This window comes from Rhea pennata, unplaced genomic scaffold (genome assembly GCF_028389875.1).
Source record: "Rhea pennata isolate bPtePen1 unplaced genomic scaffold, bPtePen1.pri scaffold_26, whole genome shotgun sequence".
Lineage (NCBI taxonomy): Eukaryota > Metazoa > Chordata > Aves > Rheiformes > Rheidae > Rhea > Rhea pennata.
In genome coordinates this window covers 139,145-149,719 of record NW_026907677.1, presented here as the reverse complement: position 1 = coordinate 149,719, position 10,575 = coordinate 139,145, and the positions used below count along the sequence as shown (strand labels likewise).

At 55.3% G+C, this 10,575-nt stretch overlaps 1 non-coding gene across 1 annotated transcript; it reads left to right on the top strand.

Annotated features, from left to right (window-relative positions):
- Nucleotides 1-3,330: 3,330 nt before the first annotated feature.
- On the top strand, nt 3,331-3,402 carry TRNAA-UGC (transfer RNA alanine (anticodon UGC)). The gene has a single exon. It is a non-coding gene; the product is annotated as a tRNA-Ala (tRNA).
- Nucleotides 3,403-10,575: the final 7,173 nt, after the last annotated feature.

Below are 10,575 nucleotides of genomic sequence, written 5' to 3'. Positions count from 1 at the left end.
CAGAGCTGAGCTATGACGGTGGCCTTGAAATCCTCTGCCTGACTGCATGGAGCTGCCGAGAAGCAGGTGAGAAGCACTGGCAAAGAGCAGGAGGTTTCTGCCTGCCAGCAGGCTGGCTGCATGCTCGGCCTGGCAGCCTGCAGGCACATGCCTGGAGGTGCCCAAGGCAGCTGCCACTGCCCATCTCTTGCCCCACACCGACAAAGCCTCTGCCCAGCCAGCCTGGCTAGCAGAAGAAGCACAGCATCACCAAGACACCTACCTTACCTCCTTCTGCTCCTGCCAGGGCTCAGGTCCAGCTGAGGCTGCCTCTTGCAACGCTTGGCCCTCTCCCAAGTGCTTCTTGCAGCCAGGTGTCCCTGGCAACATGCAGAACCAGAGGTACCAAATTCCACAAGCGTTCAGAATTGCTTCACTTGGTAGATCATTTTCACTTTGCAGATTTGGAAGGACACAAGTTGTTCTGGGTGTCTGACATGGTTTGCAAACATTTTCATATACCACCTGCTTTGCCATCCCGCTGCTGTTCATGCTTGCATCTTGTTATTTTATTTTATTTTTTCCATCCCCACTTAGTCTTTCTCAGTCTTAGCATGCTGCTGGAGGAAAGGAGAGGAACTGGGGTGTGTGTGAGGATATAGACAGGGAAGACAGAGGGTGTTGAAAAGGTGCAGAAAGCAGGCATGTAGAAGTAGGGAACCCTGCTGGAAGAGCAAGATTTTCTTCTGTCTCACTATGGGAAAAATGCAGGAAATGGAGAATAAGAAGGGAAAAGAAACTTTTGTCTTCCATGCAGGACATTAGCTTCCCCATTACTGCAAAGAATTCATAGAATTACATCAATTCTCTGAGCCTTCCACCTCAAGGGCTTCATTTCCTTCTGGTGTGCCAGGATCAGGATGGCAAAAGGCAGTGAAGGTGCTAGAGTCTGCCTCTGGAGTGCAGCACCAAGATTCAGGGCTCAGGGAGAGGAAATGTGTGTGGTGATAAGCTAGCCCAGCTCCTGAAGCACAGCACTGGAGCTCTTTTTCTTTCTTTCTTTCTTTTTTTTTCCTCTTGTCATGGTGGCAGGTTGGGGGCTGTTGACACATGGAGCTGAGGGGCTCAGGCTATAAAAAACTCTGTTGAAATTACCAGATTTATTCCTCTAGGCAAAGATACACATCTGTCTACTAAGTCGGTGTGTGCAGGAGGTGGGGGAAGGCTGCCTCCAAGTGAGTGTCTTGACTCAGCAGCCATAAATGTTTTCAGTTCTACAGAAGCAGCTCTTCAGAGATTCAGGTGTTGTGTCCTTGTGATACTAGTATCCAGTTTGTTGGGGAAAGCACAGCAGTCGGGTGCTTGAAGGGCACAGAAGTGCAAAGAAACCTGGAAAGGGCAAATGAAATGAAACTGAATAATATATGTCCGCACTCATCTGAATGCACAAGCCAAAAACCTGGTGCATGTGCTGGACTATCTGTAAGACTGTTGTAAATGGAGCTCCCAGGGAGTCTCCAGCAGCCTCCCAGCATACCTGGCCATGTGGAGCCTAAGTGATAGCTGGTGCTGTCCTCTGGGCTTGCCGGGTGCTGGTGAAAAGGAAGTTTGGAAGAGAATACAGAGCCAGGTGGAATAGGCTGCCATGTAACTAATAACTATGTATCCATGCAGACAGACATGTATGAACACATGCAAACAGGCTTTAAACTGAAAACTGTGTCGACCAGATCGTACATAGAGACAAAGTGTCAGAGCACAGCTACTGCATGGGAAAATGCAGCAGATTTGGAGGAGGTAGGGGATGGAAGCGAGCCAGACTGTTCCATGGGAAAAGGAGCACAGACAGGGCATGTTGACCCAGAGGCATGGTGGCTTGTTTGGGGCTGTATCAGTGTTGTCCCAAATTGGGTTCTTTTACCGAGTATGCAACTAACCAATAGACGCGCAGGATCGAAATACTTGTTCATTTCTGCACAGGGATGGGTGCTTGGTGGTAGATCCACAAAGCTAGCACACCTTCTCCCTTTCTCATTCTTTATCTATAAACACTTTTCAGGAAGTACTTTATACAGGTTTTTCTGTTGGTTACAGTTTTATCACATCACATTCTTGCTCTGTGCTTGTGCTTTAACATCCGTGTTAATTAGCATAGGAAGCAGAGAAGAAGGTGGTAACATCATTATCATGTCATTACCATCTCATTATTCATTTTGAGGGGTGCACTTTACTAGGTTAATAGGCCCTAATGAACTTGTAAGTTCCTCTGGGTTATTCTGCTGTTTTTGTCCTCTCTGTTCCTGACGTTCTTCAAAGTGTTGTGGTTTCCTCACGGTTATTTGGCTGGAGCCGGTTGTCCTTTGCAATACTGTTTTCCAAGATCCTCTCTCCCTTGTCCTTGAGTCTTGTTAGCTCTTGGAGGGTTTCCACAGCATCATTCCAACAGAGCGCCAGTGTTCCCGTGGGGGTCCAATTTTGCTTTCCTGCAGAGGTATTACAAGAGGTATTGCAAGGACATTATACTGTAATTCCATTTGGAATCAAATCAGCAACCCCAGGCTCGGTTCCCTGTTCCACTGTCCCTGGGTGGGTTCCACCAACAACCTTTCTGTTTACAGCCAAATGCACTGCCGGTTGGCCCACAGAAACCCCCCACCTGGGGCTGTGCTGGGGACTCCAGTGTCAGTACTGTCCTGGTGCTGCAAGAATGGGAATGTCCCTGAGCGCAACCCCGTACCCAGCCCCAGGCAGGGGAACGCTGCCCTTTGCCCATGGCCGGGTGCTGGTGGGCAGCGTGGTGCAGGGGGAGGCCTGGAGCCTGGCTGAGGGGCTCTGGGCAGCTCCCTGCCCAGCACCAGCTCTGCCTGCTCCCCTGCTCCCTCCACCCCACACCCTGGGGGCAATCGGAGCTGTGGGCACATCCCCCTGGGGAGGGCATTTCCCTCACACCACTCCCTCCTGCTGCTGCCCTCGTGGACACAGGTGACGCACACAGGAGTGCTGCCTGCGCTGGCAGAGGTGACTCAGGGAAGGGGCTTGCCCCTCTCCATCGAGCCTCCCCTGGCAGGGCCAGAGCCTGGCAGCAGCGCCTGCAGCGACACTCTCCTCCTGACCCAATTAGCTGCAGAGATGCTGCAGGGGCAGCGCTCTGTGGGGTGGCCCTGTGCAGGAGCAGTCCCAGGGCAGAGGCAAGGCCAGCTTCCCCCGCGGCCTGGCACGAGGGTCTGAATGGAGTTTTCTGGGGAGGGTCTGAGGGCAGCAGGGCACAAGGGTGCTGTGCTTGTCAGGGACATGGCATGGGAGGAGAGGGCACCCTAAAGATCAGCCCCCAACGACATATGCCATGTGTAAGGGGATGTAGCTCAGTGGAAGAGCGCCTGCTTTGCATGCAGGAGGTCCTGGGTTCAGTCCCCAGCATCTCCAGCAAGGACTTTTGTGCCTCGCTGTGTTGTCTTCCCAGCAGATATAAGGGTGGTGGAAGTCCCCTGGGTGAGCCTGGGTCTCTGATTGGGAGGCTGCTTCCTGCCGTCCATCAAAAGCCTCATCAACTTCCTCTTCCTGAGCTGGTGGCTTGTTGTAAACACCTACAGCAGTGTCTGCCATGTTAGCCTGCCTAGTCATCCTCACCCATAAGCTCTGGACTCACTGTTCATCCACCCCTAGCCTTCCATGATGGAACGAGTGGCTGGGGAGAGAGTGGGAGAGCAGTGGAGGTTGTCTCCCTTGACTTCAGTAAGCTTTTAAACACTGTCTCCCATAGCATCCTCATAGGCAAGAAGTGTGGGCTAGATGAGCGGCCAGTGAGGTGGAATGAGAAGTGACTGAACGGCAGATCTCAGGGGGTTGTCATCAGCAGTGCAGAGTCTAGTTGGAGGCCAGTGATGTCCCTCCAGGGCTCCGTACTGGGGCCACTCTTCTTCAACTTAGTCGCCAGTGACGTTGACGAAGGTACAAAGTGCCTCCTCAGCAAGTGTGCCGACGATAATAAACTGGGAGGAGCAGCTGATGCATCAGAAGACTGTGCTGCCATTTGAGAGACCTGGAGAGGCTGGAGAGGTGGGGGGAGTGGAACCTCATGAAGTTCAACAAGGGCAAGTGCACGGTCCTGCACGTGGGGAGGTATAACCCCATGCACCAGTGCAGGCTGGGGGCTGAGCTGCTGGAGGGCAGCTCTGCGGAGAAGGACCTGGGAGTGCTGGTGGACACTAAGTTGACCATGAGCCAGCAATGTGCTCTTGTGGCCAAGAAGGGCAATGGCAGCCTGCAGAAGGGACGATTGAGAGGGGATCTTATCAACGTGTACAAGTACCAGAAGGGAGGGTGTCAAGAGGATGAGGGTCACACTCTTTTCAGTGGTGCCAAGCAGCAGGACAAGAGGCGGTGCGCACCAGCTGAAACACAGGAAGTTCCACCTGTGTGTGAGGGAAAACTTCTTTCTTGAGTGACCAAGCACTGGAAGAAGATGCCCAGGGAGGTTGTGGAGTCTCCCCTAACATTCTCTGATTCTGCGATTTTCTGATTGCCTCAGTGCCCCCCACCCCTGAGTCTGGCCCTGGACAACCTGCCAGAACCATAAGTTCTGGTAGGGCAGATGTAATGATGGAGTGGGGCAGCCATAGATGCCTGCGACCCTCTTTGGGTCCCTGGCCAGTGCAGTAACAGCAGGGTTTGGTCCAGGTCTTTGCGGCCCCTTCTCGTCTCAGTCCACCCCTCCTGGCCCTTTCTCTTCCTGGCTTTCATTTTGCAAGATCAATAGATGTTTTAGGAGGACCCAGAGAGTGGGGGGCAAGTGGGGCAGATGATTGGCACTGTACTAGAGGAGGTCCTGGTGCAGAGGGGACAGGGAGGAGCCACCCAAGCTGTGCTCCTGGCTGTGGTCAGTGACAGCTGGGAGGGCTGTGGGTGCTCCTGGGTGCCAGGTGCTGCTGCGGCACAGCGCAGGGCTGCGACGGAAACCTTTTGAAGCAAAGGAGGACTCCAAAGCAAACACCCCGAGTGCCCCGTTCAGCCCCATCCTGCTGCAGGGCCAGCCCTGGCCAGGGCCCTGGGGGTGATGGGGGCCGTGCCTCTCTGTGACACGGGCTGTGGTCACAGGAGACATCCTGTGTCACAGCCACAGTTGCCCTCCCCCACCCAGACCCGGCCTCTCCCCACATGTCCCAGTGAGGCTGGTCTAGCGCAGGCGCTGGGGCTGCTCTCGGCACCTCTCTGCTGCCAAGAGCTGCCGAGCCTGAGCAGGAGCCAGGGAGCGGAGGTCAGGGCAGTGTGGGGTTGTACAGAAGTGTGCAGGAGGAGGAGGAAGAGGAGAGGAGCTGCTTCCTCATCACCTGCCACTGCAGGGGTGACCCAGAGCACGCAGGATCAGGATGGAGCTCTGGGACGCTGGCCATGGGAAACGGCGTGGACAGGGGGTGCCAGCACTCCCCAGCTGGGGTAAGGCCTTCCGGAGATCCTCCTCAGGTCTAGCAGGGATCCTCCCCAGGTCTGGCAGGGTATTGCCTGGAGGCAGTGCCCACCTCAGCCCCTGTAGGGAATGGGGCCTGTTTGGGGAGGGGGTGCTCTTGGAGGACGCTCGCACTGCTCATCCTCTGGCTGAGGCAAGTACGGAGCAGCTGAGAGCTGCCCCCAGAGCATGACGGGTCTTTCCCTTCTCTTCCAGAGCAGCTTGCTGTCTGGGAAGGGGTGTCTGACTACATTGTGCGGCAGCTGATGCGGAACCAGGTGGGTGTGCCTTGCGGGGCCTGCCCCGGGAAGCCTTCTCCTGGAGCTTGTGTGTCTGTGGGATGACTTCTCTGCTTTGACTGGTAGAGTTGAGAGGGTGAAGAGGAGGGGGATGAAAGCGTCTGGAAAGGTCTTCCAAAGAAGGGCCCCAAGGTTTCTCCAAAGCTTTGTCCAGCGCTTTGTCTGGCCCCTTTGTACAGCAGGATGGAGCAGGGCACCGAGCACCATCCCCACGCCCTGACAAGTGCCCGGCCTGTCCAGCTGCCAGTCTCATCGTTCTTCTCTTCCTTCCTGTTTGCAGGGAGTCCGAGTTATTCGCCTTGGCACATTTGACGTAGTAACCGAACACGTCGGTGGTGGGAAGCGTGCTCTTCTCACTGTTCGCAGGCCCGTGTTCCATCTGTCGCGGAGTATTGCAGAGCTTCCCGGCCTCGCCTATGACCTGGCCTATGCTCCTGGTAAGAGGAGAGGCTGAACCGCTTGCTTCCCCTGGGGACATCCTTGGGGTGTGCCTAACTGCTGGGCAGCAGTGACTGTTAGGAAGCTAGAATTCCTTCAGCAGCTGTGGAGAACAGCTTCAGGGGGTTTTAAAGCACCAGGACAACATCATGCACATTACAGTCACACTCCCTCTCTCCCAGACTTGCTTTCACAACTGTCAACAAGCCAGATGTCTTGGGGCTGCTGCTTCTCTGCTACTGACTGCGTTCCCCTTCTGCTGCTTCCCAGGTCATAAGCTCTCCGAGCCCCTCAAGTACGCTCACATAGCCTCGGCCCTCTCTGTTCCTCGGAAGACAGTGGAGGCGTGCATAGAAGAGACCATGCGGCTTTTCTCCCGCTGCCTGCAGAGCGGGAAGAACGTGGCCCTTGTGCTGAAGGGCCTTGGCACGCTTGTAATTCAAGGAGCAGCTGTGAAAATGAGGTTTTGCAGGGACTTTCTGAAGAGGCTCAATGGGACAGAGCAGCTGCTGGAAGCTCTTCTCGCGGTGAGTTCCCCATTCCTCCAGCACTACCTGTCGTCCTCTGGAAAGCACCAGTGAATGCAATGCTGTCAGCCTGCTGTGACCTATCCAGGTGCATGGAGAGTCCCAGCTGAGAGTAATGTCAACTCCTGGGACAGCCGGTCTTGAGCGTCCAGAGGACTTGGCAACAAGGACGGCCCTGGGAATAGCTGTGCTGGCTCTGCCCCAAAAAATCATCCAGTCCCAGAGCTCATTTTCATGTGCTCAAGGGAAAAGTCCCAGAAAAGGGCCGGTCCAGTGTGCTTTTTCCACAGAGACTTCCCTCCTGACAGAAAGCCATGGTTTAGTGCTGCTTTGTGTCAGGACCACATCTGAACCCATGTCTCCGTGGACTGTGTCTGGGACAGTAAGGCAGCGAGTTCAGCACTTTCCCCTGATGCTGGGTGACACTATTTCTGCGTGTCCCTTTGGGAGCTCGGCCTGATGCCTCCATGGGACATTTTTGCCCTAGGGTGGAGTGAGGGCAAGGGAGTGATCCCTCCTCCCCTTGCCTGGGCCAGCGGGCATGTGAAGCAGCTCCGTGAAACCTCTGCTGACCTCAGTGCTCTCCCTTTGCAGCTGGAGGGCCTGAGTGTCTTTCATCTCTCCCATGGGGCAGCTGCTCAGAATATTGAATCCCCCTGGTCCTCTTGTTCTTTGGCATTTCTACCTCTGTCTCCAAGTAGGTTTGTTTTTGCAGGAATCATTGCTCGCCCCACTCTCTGGACACGAAGCAGAGGCTTAGGCAGACCAAGGCCCCTGTGCGACCAGAGCCCTCTTGCTGCTCTTGTTGTGCTGGTCTAGTTGTGTTGAGCAGCTCTTGCCAGGGCCCTGGAGTCTCGCCACCATGAAGGGCGTCTTTCTGTCCAAATGTGAGCATTTGCACGCTGCTAGTGATGGCTGCAGCATGTCGCAGAGAGAGTCGTTGGAGCCCAGTGGCCTTGGCCAGGTCTCTAGTGCAGCCCCGTCCTTCAGCGTGGTCCTTCAGGTGCAGCAGGAAGGCTGAGATGTGAAAGGAGGCTGAGCTGAGCCTCCTCTCATGGGTTAAGGCAGAGATGCAAGCCGGCTGCAGGCCAGACCTCTGCACTAGGCAGGACCTGGTCTCCTGACTGCATCTCTCGATTCTCAGCCTTGCAAAAAGCCTGGCAGTCTTCTCACCCTTTCTCCTCCATTTCCTGTAAGCTGCTCTGCTGCACAACTGAGGGGCTGCGGAGAGGCACAGAGAAATTCCGTGTTTCAGAGGCAGCTGCTTCTCTGAGCAGTGGGAAAGTGTGCTGCCCTTGTGCGCCCTGAGACAACTGTCTTGGCATCATCTCTCGTGTGTCTCTCCCCTTCGCAGATGCCAGAGATGAGGGATTCAGTCCTCTCAGGCTCTGAAACTGCTGCTTTGCAGACCCGTTCTGGTCGTGTCATTGTCTTTCCTGAGTGAGTACATTCACTTCTTAGCCCCGGCTGGCCAAGCCAGCAGCTTCTCGGGACTTGTCTGGTAGCCCTGTGTTGCCAGTGCTTGTGAAAGCTGCTCAGGAAGTCATTGGAGAGGAATACTTTCCAGTGTGGATCAAAGTGCAGGTTCCTGCTGGTCACTGGCTCAGGATGTTTTCTTGTCTTCTGTGAGACATGCATGAATCAAATGTGTGCTGAACATGTTGTCTTGGGTCAAATGTCTTCTGTGGGGAGGCCTGTCTAGGGCAAAGCGAAGCCTGTGCGCAGTGGGGTTGTGGAGAGCTTTGTGCTGGCTCCCATCCTGCTCAGTGTTTTGTCCCATTAGTTGTCTGGGAGATGGTGGTTCCTTTTTGCAGAGGCACGGAGATGAGATTTGGAGAGCCTGCAGGTGATACGGTGGGTGAGAGGGGCATTAGAACTGGTGCTGCCAAGCACCCCTTCTCACAGGAAGGCTAGGGAAGCTCTGCAAGAGGCAGAGAAGGAAGCTCCTGCCCCTGCAGATGCTGGAGGTCTTCACAATGTCTCTCAGCTTGCTGATACACTCCTCCAGCATCTGGCATGTTCTGCCTATTGTGCTTTGGACAAAGAGGGGCTTCTTGGTAGCTCCCTAATGCCCCTCTGTCCCCATTATGGACACAAGGTGCAAAGGAAGTGTGGTGCCCTCCCTTTAGACTGGCATCTTTTTCCTCTTTCCAGGTACAATGCTGATAGTCCATCTAGAAAGCCCCCTGTGGCACCTGCAAAGCCCCCGCAGGAAGAGGAGAAGGCAAAAGAGGACACCAGGGCCAAGAAAGGTAATGGGAACGCTGGATCCTGGCAGGGGTTTGTGCCTTCTGCTTCCGTCCTCTTTGGCCAGGCAGTGGAGGCAAGGCGACAGTGCCATGGCTCAGGTAGCATCAGGCACCGGAGGTGACGCTGCGTTCCCAGTACGGGACATCTGGAGTGATTCCTGAGGGAACACGACCTCCCGGCAGCCCAACACTCCCAGCTGCAGCTGATGCCTCCCAGATAAACTTTCCCCCTTTGCCACGGCACTCAGTGCCCTGGGGTGCACTGCAAAGTGTTCTTGCGCTGGAGGTGTTGGTGCAGAAGGGAGGCAAAAGTTAGCACTGTCCTTGTGCAATGTGAATCCTAAATTGTGCAGGGAGCTGCAGGTCACAGAGAGGCTGAGCTATTTCATGGGACCAGTGAGTTGTCATTGAATGAGAAAAGCCCCTGAGAGTAGGTTGGGAAAAACAAGGCAGAGAGAAGCCAGTGTGCGGAAGGGCCAAAGACCACCCAGGAAAGAAGGCCTAGAAGGAGTCATCTTGAGGCCTCACACTGTTATCACAGGCTGGAGCACATCTGAAGAGCCTTCCCATTCCAAAGGCCTCCTCAATGCTGTCCTGAAGTGTTTTCTTCTCTCCTGCTTACAGGAAATCTTCCCGCCAAGCACCTCCCCCTCAGAGCGAGGCATCCTCCAGCCAAAATAACAGCTCCCACGAAGCAGAAGGGGAAAGGGAAGAAAGCAGAGGACAAAGCGCCTGCTGGCAGGTGAGAGCCATGGAGGAGTGGGTGAGGGTGAGCCTGTAGCCTAGTGCATGTCTGGGGGAGATGTTTCCTCTGCACACAAGGTTCACAGCAGCTCTGAATGTCCTTTATCACATGCCCCGGGGACTCCTGAGCCCTCGATGGCAGGAATGCCTTGACAGCCCTGACCACTTTCTCCTTCTTTGACCCTGCGTCTCCAGGAACAATCTGTTCTCCATGCCTAAGCACAGGGCACTGGGGACCGCCAGGCCATTTGTAATACATTTGGCAGGATGGGGTAAGGGTGTCTCTTGGAGCCTGTCTTGGTAGAGAAGGCTGCTCCTCTCCGGGCTGCATCCAGAGCGAGCCCGTGTCTGGGCACGCAGAGCGTTCCCGAGGGCACATCCTGCAGCCCCGGGCATTTCAGCTGGGGGTGGTCTCTGTCCCCGTGGGTGTGAACACAGTCAGCGGAACCCATCTCCTTCTCTGGCAGAAGGGCCTTGTGCCGCAGAGGCAGGTGCCCAGCCGGTGAGTGCAGGACGGAGACCCAAGTGCCCCTGTGCTCCCAGCACCTGCCCACAAGGTGTCTTTTCAGGGGGCTCCCGGCCATCGCAGGCAGCTGCTCCAGGAAGGTGGTGCAAGGCAGGAGAAAGGGCAGTGCTGAAGCCATGCCCCCACCGGAGAAACTGGTGAAGAAAATCCAGAGGTGGCCAGGACAGGTGCGTGCTACAGCCTGAGGTCCTGCTTGTGCCACGGGGACGTGTGGAAAAGCGCAGTCCTATGGGCAGTGGGTAGGAGAGATCCCTGCCTGCGTGTTCACTTGGCCAGTGACCAACCACATCTGGGCCTTGCTTGAAAAGGTACAGGTCACCCGCTAGTTCTGGAGGGCATTTGTCCCTCCGGCATTCTCAGGAAGCAGCTC